Source organism: Euprymna scolopes, chromosome 7, assembly GCF_053919585.1.
Source record: "Euprymna scolopes isolate OS-2025 chromosome 7, ASM5391958v1, whole genome shotgun sequence".
In the NCBI taxonomy this organism is placed as follows: domain Eukaryota; kingdom Metazoa; phylum Mollusca; class Cephalopoda; order Sepiida; family Sepiolidae; genus Euprymna; species Euprymna scolopes.
In genome coordinates, this window is record NC_136488.1 from 160,356,823 (window position 1) to 160,369,821 (window position 12,999).

The 12,999-nt window shown below is 34.6% G+C and overlaps 1 protein-coding gene across 1 annotated transcript in view; it reads left to right on the plus strand.

The window, feature by feature from the left end:
- LOC145280215 (tight junction protein ZO-1-like) overlaps positions 1 to 12,999 on the plus strand; it is a 737,272-nt gene that overhangs the window by 466,216 nt on the left and 258,057 nt on the right. The gene's annotated exons all lie outside the window — the stretch shown is intronic.

Consider the following 12,999-nt stretch of genomic DNA (forward strand, 5'->3'; position numbering starts at 1 on the left):
TATTTGAAAAAAAAACCCAAAAAAACTACAAATTCCAGATGTGTTGGGCGGCCTTGAGACCTCTGCTATTATAGGTACCACCAATATCCTTGGGAAAACCCTTAATCTTTGAAGTTCCTGGTTATAAGCCGGGATTAAGGAGAAAATCCTCTGAGAAAGAAACCCATCTCTTTTCAGGGAGACGTTATAAAACAAAATTATTATTATTATTATTAGTAGTAGTAGTAGTAGTAGTGGTTTTTGTTTTTTGTCACCACTTTCAGGAGCCAAGAGCGATTCATGGATTAGGAACAATGAAATAGAATGATTGTTAGCCGAAAGATGGTTACCACAATGGGAATATTAAAATTGGTCAATCGAATGAATTAGATTTGATTATTTATGGAAACAGATTATGATACTGGACTTAACTGCATTCTTTTGAAAGGAATATATTAAAGTGCACACTTGGTTTTTATGGATACTCGCACAGACTATGACATTGGCTAAAGTGAGTTGAAATTTAGTTGAATTTGTTACATTTATTTACGCAGTTGCGGTCACTGCTGTCCCATTAACCAAAAGTTTGCCTCGGCAATAAATCTGAGAGACTAGGATCTTTGTCAGGGTGAAGTATGATCCGACTAAGTCCAGTTTATTAAAAAGGGATTGGTTTATTGCTAACTATCTGTTGCCTTCCTATCGGGGAATGCTAAAAAAAATCCCTATTTACTTACCTCCTCACGAGGGCAGAGTAAAGCACAAGGTCGATTTTTAATGTAAAAATCCAGCTCCCTAAAAAGAGCACTCTGGATTAGGGCAAAAATGAAAATTACTTTAGTCTAGAAGGATTTCTCATTCTGAATGTCAGTTTTTCACAGGATAGTGACTGATGAGTCCCTATTTACTTGCCTTCCCACGAGGGCAAAGTTCGACACATGATTGGTTTTTAATGTGGGGAAAAAATCCAGCTTTCCAAAAAGGGGACTCTAGATTGGGATAAAAATCAAAGATTACTTCAGTCTAGAAGGATTTCTCCTAATTTAAGACAGAATATATTAAATGTAGTATGAGAACAGAGACTCCACTTTGATCCTAACTGGCTCTTTCTGTCTTGAGTCACATCTTGGTGAAAGAGAAATAAACAGTTCTACATGAAATAGAAACTCGTGTCTCATGAATTGTTTTCTGTTAGTATTAGGTTTTAGGATTACATAAAACAAAAAGAGTTGATTCCATAAAACCTAAACACTAAACTTATTATGCCTTCACCGTGGAATTTCCATGTGCTGCTGCACTAGTTCTGTCTGGTGAATATCATCTCTTTTCTGATATCAAATTTCTGCCCTGATATATCCCATTCATTGCCTTTTAGACATAATTACAAGGCGTCGGAGATGTCCTACTTGATATTCAAGTCCTTCAGAAATTGTTCAAGCCATCCTTCAGTGGATACACATGGATGAATTCTATACTTTTTGTGGCCTAACAACTGAGTTGACTCCTTGCAGCCTGACAAAACCAATTCTGAGTCTTTGGGTGATCAGAGAGTGAGAATCATTATTTCTCTCTCTCTTTAACTATATTTACCTTCTCCCCCCCTCTCTCTCTCTCTCCCATATATATATCCCTCTATCTTTCTCCCTGTCTCTCTCTATCTTTCTTTTTCTCTCACCATTAGAGTTAATTTAATTATATTGTTTTTTTTTGTTTTTGTTTTTTTTTCAGTTCACTTTTTCGTTGATTTGTGTGTGTGTGTGTGTGTGTGTGTGTGTGTGTGTGTGTGTGTGTGTGTGTGTGTAGGAATTGATCTAGGAGAGTGCCATGGGGGTAGTCGCTTCCTTTACACCAATTTTTGCCATTCTGTTACACATCATTTTTTCAGCAAGATAACTACCACTTGCATATTTTTCAATCAATCATAATTTCACTCAATTCAATTTGTGGAATTGTGAATTTCCCGGCTTTGCCCGGTCGTAAAATACACTTAAATATGATAGTTTTATTTATCCAGATTTTGTATACATTATTATTGAGTTGTGATTTTAAAAGTAAAAATAAAACAAAACAGTATTTGGGTTCCATCAGCAAGAATCGAAATTGAAACTGTAGCATTCAAAGCTGGTGACGTTACCAACCAACGCACACATATGAACTGATTAAAAATTAAAAATAAATTAAGATTAACCTACAAAATATAAAACGATTTTTTTTTCACTTTTGACCTATTTTTGACCCCTTAAAAACTATTTTAACCGGCTAAAGATCCATAAAAGAACGGTCCAGAAAAAATCATTTGAGCCCCCTAGCACTGCTCTATAACTTGCAGTTTCAGAGAGATAAAGTTCGAAAATATGGAGACAGACAGACAGACAGACAGACATATAGGCTTTTAAAAATTAGACTAGCCGGAGGGGGGGGGGGCATCCGGCTTTGCCCAGGCATAAAATACGCTTAAATCTGATATCTTAATTTGTCCAGATTTTGTATATATTATTATAGAGTCGTGATTTCAAAAGTGAAAATAAAATATTTTAGTGCCATCAGCTAGAATCGAAACCAAAAGCAAAACTATAGCATTCAGAGCTGATGACGTTACCACTGTACCAACATGACACATATATGAACTGATTAAAAATTAAAAATAAACTAAGATGAATGTACAAAATATATAAAGATTTTTTTTTTTTTTTTTCAGTTTTGACCCATTTTTTACCACTTAAAAACTATTTTAATCGGCTAAAGACCCATCAAAGAATGGCCCATAAAAAATCCAATCATTTGAGGTCTCTCGTGCTGCTCTGCAACTTTTAGTTTCGGAAGAGATAGAGTTTGAAAATATGGAGACAGGCAGACAGACATACATCCTTTATATATTAGATTTAGAAAATAAGCCAAATGATTCTAGTATTTGGCAGAAGAAAAGTCTTTGTAATTAACCTAAAATAAATGATAATCATAGAAAAAGTTTCCATATTACCATGTTTATGGCTGGAACTATAAAATTTTTAATAAATTGTAGCAAAGTACATTACTATAGTGCTTATAACATGGTAAAAAAATGAAACATGAAAATTGATTAATCAAAATCAATGTTAGCTTAAATGCTATTTAGGTCTAAGTTTAAAAATTTCATAAGGTAACTCTCTCTCTCTCTCTCTCTCTCTCTCTCTCTCTCTATATATATATATATATATATATATATATATATATATTAGGTTGTTGCATAAGTTCCTGCCGTTTTTTTTTTGTTTTTTTTTTTTTTTAAGAAAATCAAAGAATTTTAACAGCAAAAGTAAGTTTGTGTGGGACTCAATCTCTAAGTTTTTGTGTGACTCCCACGGATTGAAGATGGCGTGAAATTGTCGCAAACTGACACTTCATCTTTATTCTGTACATGTCTGATGACTATCTTCCTTCAAAAGAACCCTGAGTTGGTCTTCATCTATCTTGATTGATCTTCTGGAACAAGGAGCGTCATTGAAGTCAAAATTACCGTCTTTGAATCTGGTCAACCAAACTCGAACAGTTCTCTCAGCTATAGCGTTTACTCCATATACGGCACAAATATCCTTGGCACTTCACTCACTTTTGGACCTTGATTAAAGGCGAAAAGAAGTAGGCGTTGAAAATGTGATTTTTTTTTTTTTTTTTAATCTACCTGACCATCCAATTTGACGGTTCTGAAAAAGAAAAAAAAATTATATGAGCAAAAAAGCGATGACCATTATCTTGTAGAACAGAATACGTGTTTTCTAATGATATATAACACTTTGCCAAATATCAAAACATGTTTTAGAATGAATTTTTTATGAAACGGCGGGAACTCATGCAATAACCTGAGATATATATATATATAATTATTTACTATAATAATTAAATACCTATAGGCACTAGTGTTTCATCCTTTCGGGAATCTTCAGTGCAGGGTGTCACGATTAACACCAGTTGACAGATTCGAACCCAGCAACACGAACCATGTCTGGCTCAATTAGCAAAGACCGTATCCAATCGACTACCATTAACCACGAGAAATAACGTTGAATTTAAACATTTTATTTTTATGTTTTTTACGTCAGTCACAGTGATCTAATCGTTATATGATGATATCTCTCTCTCTATATATATATATAGAGAGAAAATAAAAAAGGAACAAACCGTATTATGTGTTCACCAACGTTTCGTCTTTATTTCGAGACTTCCTCTGGGTGAATGAGATTAAGAAACCAAAAAATATACCAGTAAAAAATATTTGAAAAAGTTTCACGTGCACAGTGTGACGCAGTTCTATTTAAGGTTTCTATAACATAGCGCCATTAATAAGTAAACTGTTATTAAAAGAACATTATTTAACTGTGGACACAGGTTAACTTTCTCACACCATTCAAACACCCCCTGTAATAATTAACACATAATCTCAATCAATAAATTACATAAAAAACACTAATTTCATTCCTGTTACAAACTTATATTTAAATTTCAACAGATATATCTTTTTCCCAATAAGAATATAAACTTGCGTTCATAGTTTTAAAATTAAATTAACGACTATATGACGTCACTAAAATTTCCTTCTCTTTAACAGCGCCAGCCCCCCTTCCTTTTTGAATTTCCAACATCAATTTTTCCGTTTCTCTTAAATAGAACTGCGTCACACTGTGCACGTGAAACTTTTTCAAATATTTTGTACTGGTATATTTTTTGGTTTCTTAATCTCATTCACCCAGAGGAAGTCTCGAAATAAAGACGAAACGTTGGTGAACACATAATACGGTTTGTTCCTTTTTTATTTTCTCTATTTTGTCGGAATACTATTTCCATTATTTTCATCATATATATATATATATATATATATATATATATATATATATATATATATATATATATATAAAATAAGAATTACAGTTAAGTTTACCAAAATGATCCAAAATGGCACAACTAAAGTAAATTATAAATATTAAAGAATTAATATTTATAAAGTAATCTCAACCAGATGTAAAAGCTCGATAAAACCAAATAGGAAACAGAGCTTATAATAAGAACAAGTAGTTAATAAAACATGTTCAAAAACACTTTGAAAAAGAGTTAAAAATATATTTAATTTTAAAAAGGAAACACTAAATAAATGGATAGTCCTTAATCCCTGGAGTTTCGAAGAAATACTTTCCTACCCTCTGATGAGAAGGAAAGTATTTCTTCGAAACTCCGGGGATTAAGGACTATCCATTTATTTAGTGTTTCCTTTTTAAAATTAAATATGTTTTTAACTCTTTTCAAAGTGTTTTTTTAACATGTTTTATTAACTACTTGTTCAAACATTATTGCCTATATATGTGTATACATTGCTGTTGCAATTTCATCAAAAATGCAATGTCCTTAGGTCGGACTATTTAAAATCTGTTTTCATTGTAAGATTTGGTCTGATAGCGTTGCGTTTCTAAAGAAATAGCAATAGAAACATGTATGCAAATATGTATCCAATAATGTTTGTATAAATAAATAAATATACTAGAATTACATTAGCTTATCATTAACCAATTCTTGATGAACACTAAAGTTTCAGTGGATTTGCATCTAAGAAATTGCAGTGATATAATCATTATATATATATATATATATATATATATATATATATATGATTAGTTTTTTTTTTTAAAAAGAATTCCAGCAGAGTGCTCAATTAAAAGGAAAATCCAAATTTTAAGAGCGTTTATATTTTGTGTACAGAAAGTTTTTAGTTGAGACAGATCATTGGTACCGTCGGTTTCAAGCCTGATAATAAGGCCCGTGTAAGGTATCCTTATCAAGCTCTCTTCAGCCAATGGCACTTCTGCAGTATACAGACGGCGGCTATTTTTAGGGGGCGATAACACCAATTTCTTTTTGGTCAAATAACGCAGCAAATAAGTAACAAACAAGAATTATTTTCTGAACAAAAAAACCAATACATTTTTTGCATAAAAATGTATCAAAATATAATTGTAAAAACATTTATTTAAAAGTCTGTGTAAGAAAATATACTTTTAATAAAAGAATTTTTTTTAATTAAGACAACATTGGATTTTCATATAGTAATTTTTTTAATGAACAAATCAATAATTTAAATGAAACATTTTTCCAAATTAAAGGAACATTGGATTTTTTTTTTTTCAAAACATTTTTTGAATTGAAATAAAATGTTGGCATCTGTTGAAGTGTCAACAAAAAATCTGCGTAAGAAAATATAATTTTAATAAAACAATTTTGTAATCAAAGCAACATTGGATTAAAGTATAATTTTTTTTTTTCAAACAAATAATTTAAATGAAACATTTTTCGAATTCAAGGATCAACAAAAATTATGAGTTATTGTCCCGTTTTTGACCGAGAAGCACCTTGCTGGCGACAGTTTAGTGAAACGCACCAAAAAAATGACCGCCATCTGTATGCTGTAGAAGTGCCATATATACAGTGTATCACAAAAAAAAAAAAAAAAAAAAAGTACACTCCTTTCTTCAAATATTTAAGTATATCTGTTCATAGGACAACACTGAAAAAATATTTTTTCGACACAATGAAAAGTAGTCTGTCTGCAGCATATATAACAGAGTTAATTTATTTTCCCCTCAAAAAAACTCCAAATGTAGCCATTAAAAGCTAAATCCCTGGCAACAAAAGTGAGTACACCTCCTTACGAAAAGTTGTCAATATTAACATACATGTCAACTCTCAATATTTTGTGTGGCCACCATCATTATCCAAAACTGCCTTTACTCTCCTGAGCATGGAGTTTACCAGAGCTTCACATGTAGCCATTGGAATACTCTTCCACTCTTCAATTACGACGTCGGGGAGCTGGTAGATATTTGAGACTTTGCGCACCTCCACCTTCTGCTTGAGGATGTCCCAAAGATGTTCTATTGGGTTCAAGTCTGGAGACATGCTTGGCCAGTCCATCACCTTTACCCTCAGCCTCATCAGTAAAGCAGTGGTTGTCTTGGATGTGTGTTTTGGGTAATTGTCATGCTGGAATATTGCTCTGCGACCAAGTTTCTGAAGGGAGGGGATCATGCTCTGCTGCAGTATTTGACAGTACGTGTTGGAGTTCATGTTTCCCACAATGAAATGTAACTCTCCAATACCTGCAGCACTTATGCAGCCTCGGATCATGACATCCCACAACCATACTTGACTGTAGGCATGACACACTTATCTTTGTACTCCTTACCTGGTCACCACCACACATGCTTATTGCTTAAGGCCATCAGAACCAAACAAATTAAATTTCGTCTCATCAGACTATAGAACATCGTTCCAGTAATCTATGGGTTTTGTTGACATGTTTTCAGCAAACCATTTGCAGGCTTTCTTGTGTATTGCCTTTAGAAGAGGCTTCCTCCTGGGGTGACAGCCATACACACCAATTTGATGTAGTGTGCGGTGTATGGTTTAAACACTAACAGGCTGAGCCCCAAACTCTTTAATCTCTGCAGCAATGCTAACAGTACTCTTACGCCGATCTTTCAAAGAAAGCATTTTGATGTGATGCTCAGCACGTGTGCTCAGCTTCTTTGGACGACCTACCCGAGGCCTGTTCTGAGTGGACCCTGCTCTTTTAAAATGCTGGATGATCTTAGCCACTGTGCTGCAGCTCAGTCTCAAGGTGTTAGCAATCTTCTTGTAGCCTTGGCCATCCTAATGCAGCACAACAATACGTTTTTTAAGATCCCCAGAGAGTTCTTTGCTGACTGGTAAGAGAGAGCGTGAGAGCTGCACTTCAAATTTGAATACCCCTGCTCCCTATGAACACATGGCATAGTTACACTAATGAGTCACAAGACATTTTGGAGGGAGAAAAAAGCAGTATTAAATTTAGACGTTTAGGGGTGTAGTTTTTAGGATTGTATTCACTTTTTAGGGGCGTAGTTTATAGGGGTGTGCTCACTTTTGTTGCCAGGGATTTAGCTTTTAATGGTTATATTTTGAGCTATTTTGAGGGGAAAAACAAATTAACTTTTATATATGCTGCATGCAGACTACTTTTTATTGTGTCAAAAAATTATTTTTTCAGTGTTGTCCCATGAAGAGATATACTTAAATATTTGAAGAAATGTGAGAGGTGTACTCACTTTTGTGATACTATATATATATATATATATATATATATATATATTGAATTAAAAATGAGGAATAAAAGTTATATATAACTTTAGTATATCAGAACAATAAGGAAAAATAAAGGGGGAAATTAAGGTGAAAAAGCTCTTTAGGCCACAATATTTCAAAGCTAAACTCTTCTCATCAGAAGAGAAGGGCTAGAATGATACAAAATGCAAATATAGAAATATTGGCTTGATAACATTTAGATACGAAATGAGAATGAAAGAATAAGATGATATGATAAATCTTTTTTTTTTTTATCATATTGAGTCAGGTTTGAAATCAGTATCAACTATGGCAAGAAAGATAAATTGAAACTTTTGGTGTTTCATTCTCAACGAAAATTATTCTCCCATGTATAAATATTATTTTCTCTCACCTCCTTGCCTATGACACATATCTTATAAACGTCAACATTACAGTATTAATATATTAGATTTGCTAAATAGAGCTTGAAAAAAAAAAACAAAAAAAAAACGTTTATATTCTTTCGATTCCATTCATTTTTTCTGTATACCTCACTGTTTATTTTTTAAATTTGAATAGCTGACGACATGACCCACCTTTTTCATGGTAGAGGCCAAATATTTTTCAAATCTGTTTAATACCTAAACAAATCTATTGCCAAATTGCTTTTAAAATGGATGCCAACAAGTAACAAAAGTACTTGCTACTTATCGTGTCATAAATTTGTAATTGCATAAACGCATATTCTAACTGGTACTATATGTCTCGCTGTAAGATTATGTCTGCAAGTCGGGAATTCTTTCGACCTCTCTTTGCACCTGCATTTTCTATCAGAAATGCTTGTCTTGTTTTCTGCTATTTAAAATCTTGATTGTGGTTTAGGCAGGAAATTACGCTAACTTTGAAAATTCGAGTTTCTTAGGTATTTATTTATTTATTACCACAAACAAGGCATATTATCACTTGGAACGTAAGGAGCTACTATTTAAGATTCCCTCAAACAGGGGGTTGTGGAAAGTTGAGCAACGAGATGTCTGTTCATTCTGCAGGTTAGTACAGTCAGGGAAGCAGGGAACAGGGAGGTAATTCCAAACTCTAGCTGTCTGAGGGAAGAAGCTATTAAAGTAGGTTTTCTGGCATCTAGGGACCTCAATAGTGAAAATGTGGGACTGTGCTGCTTGTCTGTAATCGCCCGACTTGCTCTGCTGATCTTAAGTTGTTGCCTAATCCAGTTAGCTCTGCAACAAAGGGATTCAAAAACAAAAACCACAAGCCCAATTTATAAACAAATAGTAATGTTTAATTTTTGGATATAGGTTGAATTGCAGACTTTCACAATAACTTTTGCAAAATACATGAGTACCATTGCATAGTCATTGGACTGAAAACCCTAAAGGACCCAACCGGTGTAGAGGGGCACATTGGCCTAACTATTCGCCAGCTCTCAGGAAAACCAACTGCTTCTGTCAAACATTTAACTCCAACCCTAACTACCTCCCCTTTCCACCTTCTGGAATCTTTTCACCTCTGACTGATTCTGGACTTTGTCAGTAATCACCATTCGACCACCCAGAGATTGACTACTAGAGTATAACATCCAGACTGTCTCCATTCTTGAGGGCTTGTCAATCCTGGGCCCAACTCTCTTCCTGATCTACATCAATGACCTCCCTAAACACATACTTAAATCATTCGTTGACATCTATGCTGATGACACAACCATCTACGGCAACACACCAAAGGCTGTAAATGACAAAGCTCTCTCTGATTCTCTCTCCTCTGATCTCGAGCGCGTGGTTCAGTGGGGGAAGATGTGGCTGGTTACCTTTAATATATCCAAAACCAAACTCCTATCCTTACATCATCAACGCTCTGATCCCCATCTGGCATCAATTGTGATGGATGGCTCTCGTCTGGGTGAGGCCCCGTGTTTTGACAAGTTTCTGGGTTTGACCTTTACTCCTGATCTGAAATGGAACACGTACATCAAGTCTGTTGCCAAGGTCGCTGAAAAGATGGTGGGATCCGTCTAGCGCTCCAGAAGATATCTCACTACTGATGCAATTCTCTATCTATATAAAAGCCAAGTACGTCCAAGGATGGAATACTGTTGCCATATCTGGGCAGGAGCTGCTAAAAACAGCCTATCCTGCCTTGACAGAGTACAAAATAGACTTCGTGGTTTAGTGGGGGATGCCCTTTTCTCTACCCTGCAACCTCTTTCCCACAGAAGAGACGTTGCGAGCCTATCCGTGTGTTTATCGTTATTTCCATGGCAGGTGCTCGTCTGAACTCCAATCTCTGCCCCCCCCCTTGCCAATCTTTCACGAAAAACACCCGTCTAGCTGAATCCACTGTGGAAAATTTCCCCCACTCTATATCTGTGCCTAAATCAAAACGCGGATTCCATGAACAAAGCTTCTTTCTTAGAACTGCACGCCTATGGAACTCTGTTCAGTCTGCATGCTTCCCACCTGACTACAACTTGGATGTCTTCAAGTCCAACGTTAACAAATTCCTAATGAACCGCCCCCTTAAGGAAACACTTCATCAAATCTCCACACTAACGTAATGTACTTACAATAACCCTTATCCCTGAGTGGCTTCCTGGCCTTGATAAGTGGTGATCATTGTGTAAAAAAAAAAAAATCTGCATTTTTATATTGCTTTTCTCACAAAGGCCGATCCCAGCATGATTTTCCCATTTCATAAAACACTTACTTTTTCAAATAAAGAGAATATTTCTTGGGTGGTCGGACTCTGGCCAGAGATATTTTCGATTCTCTGTGCACCCCCTTTCTTCTTTTGACTAAAAAATTTATCACTGCAACGTCTGACATTCATATGCACCAACTAAACATGTTTACAAGCATGAATCCTCGTTATTAAAGTTAGAGACCTTTCTAGACTGGAAGTCTTGGATCATCACATCATCTGAGTTCATTGGCGATAGTTTGTTTCCAATTTGTGATGCTGAATATCCTCCCTTCAGCAAACTATTCCTATGATGTGCCTTTTCTAGTTTGCTCAAACTCTTCAAATTGATCAGAGAAACCATCAATCCAGTTCCACTTGGGCATTTGAACAAGCGATGTTGTTAGAAAAAACATATGCACATGTCTCAGTTTCTTTCCGTTTTTTATTTACTTTTTTTTTGTTTTGTTTTTTTAAGGAATTCAACGTTACGTTAAATACCGAGTAACACCGGGTACATCTTCTAGTCTAGTATAGTATATAAAAACGAGAATGTATGTGTGTGAGGACACTTACTCAACGAATTTTTTATGTACATACTTGAAATTTGGTATATAGGATAGTCGGACATGTGGAAACTTTAATTGGTTTTCATTCGGAAAAGGGGGTTGCTAAGCGGTCAAAATTGAAAAATTGGTACATGGGGGTCATCGGATTTTTACCTGTTAACTGTTTCACAAATTCGCATGCTCAAATCGTTCACATGACAGATTTCTTATGTTAAGGATAAGTAGGTTTGAAAACACTTTTTAAAGAACATGTCAAGCTGGCCTAATAGTTATCGAACTTGGCTGACTGTCTTTAGGTTTTGGTTTTGGTTTTGATCTCAGCACAAGTATTTTTTTTTTACTTACAAGAAGTGAACATATATTATTTTAACTGGAATTCATTATTGAGATGAGTATTATTTATTAATTTATTTATTGCGGATTATTATTCTCATCTTTCTTAGATGTTGTTTCACGACGTTTCGGCCAACTATACCCTTGGCCTTCGTCAGGTGGTAACCGCGACGGATAGGAACTCTAAATCTCCTGACTGCATTCACTGCAATTACTGCTTTCCGTAGTTGTTGTACCCAAAGCAGGCCAGAGGCTTACTTGATCAAAAACATGATGAGACGACAAAAACTACGGAAGGCAGTAATTGCAGTGAATGCAGTTAGGAGATTTAGAGTTCCTATACGTCGCGGTTACCACCTGACGAAGGCCAGAGGAATAGTTGGCCGAAACGTCGAGAAACAACATCTAAGAAAGATGAGAAAAAAAAACCCCATAATACTCGTATGCACTTGTCTCACTTTCTGTATGAATTAAAATATAATATTTATTACTTATTTTGCGACCGGGCAACGCCGAGCGGCCTGCTAGTATTATATAAAGGAGGTGTGTGTGTGTGTGTGTTCAGCCGGAGAGAAATTTGCTGGACAGAGAAGAAAGACGAGGTTGGGGAGAGAGATAGAGAAATGTTACATCTTTTGCCTTGAGCAACACTAAATATTCCGGCTAGTTTATTTATAAGTGCAATATTTCATATGGGTGTCACCATTGAAAAGCACCGAATATTTGCTTATGATTTATAAAAAAAAAAAAAAAAAAAAAAATATCAAGTTTAAATGCAAATTTATTGAGTTTGCAAAGAAAAGGACAGCAAAATGCTGAACCGTTGTGATATGAGCGAATCAACCTGAAATTGTAAATAACTAAATAACAGCCTTAGTTTTTTTTTCTTTCTTTTTTTTAGTGGTTTATCTTTGAAATATATTATAGTCTCACGAGTTTCCCACTCTATTTTTTTCTTTTGTAGTTTTTCAAACTTTCTTTTTTTGTAATTTCCGCAGTTTCTCACCCTTTTTGCTTTTGTAATTTTCTCAGTCTTTTATTTTGTTTTTGTTTTGTTTGTTTTTTGTTTGCTTCTTGGTTTTCTCCTTTTTTTCAATATAATTTCTCAGTCATGTTTTTCTTTTTTCTCTTTCATTTTTATAATTCCTCACTTTTTTCTTTCTTTTTTTTATATACTTAATTTTTTTTTTTTTTGATTTTTTAGAGCTGTCATTTTTTTTTATTCACTTTCAACATAATATATGATGTTTCCTATGCAATTTATATACATGTCTAAAGATGGCTATTTTTTTTGTTTTATTCTACATGCTCACCCATT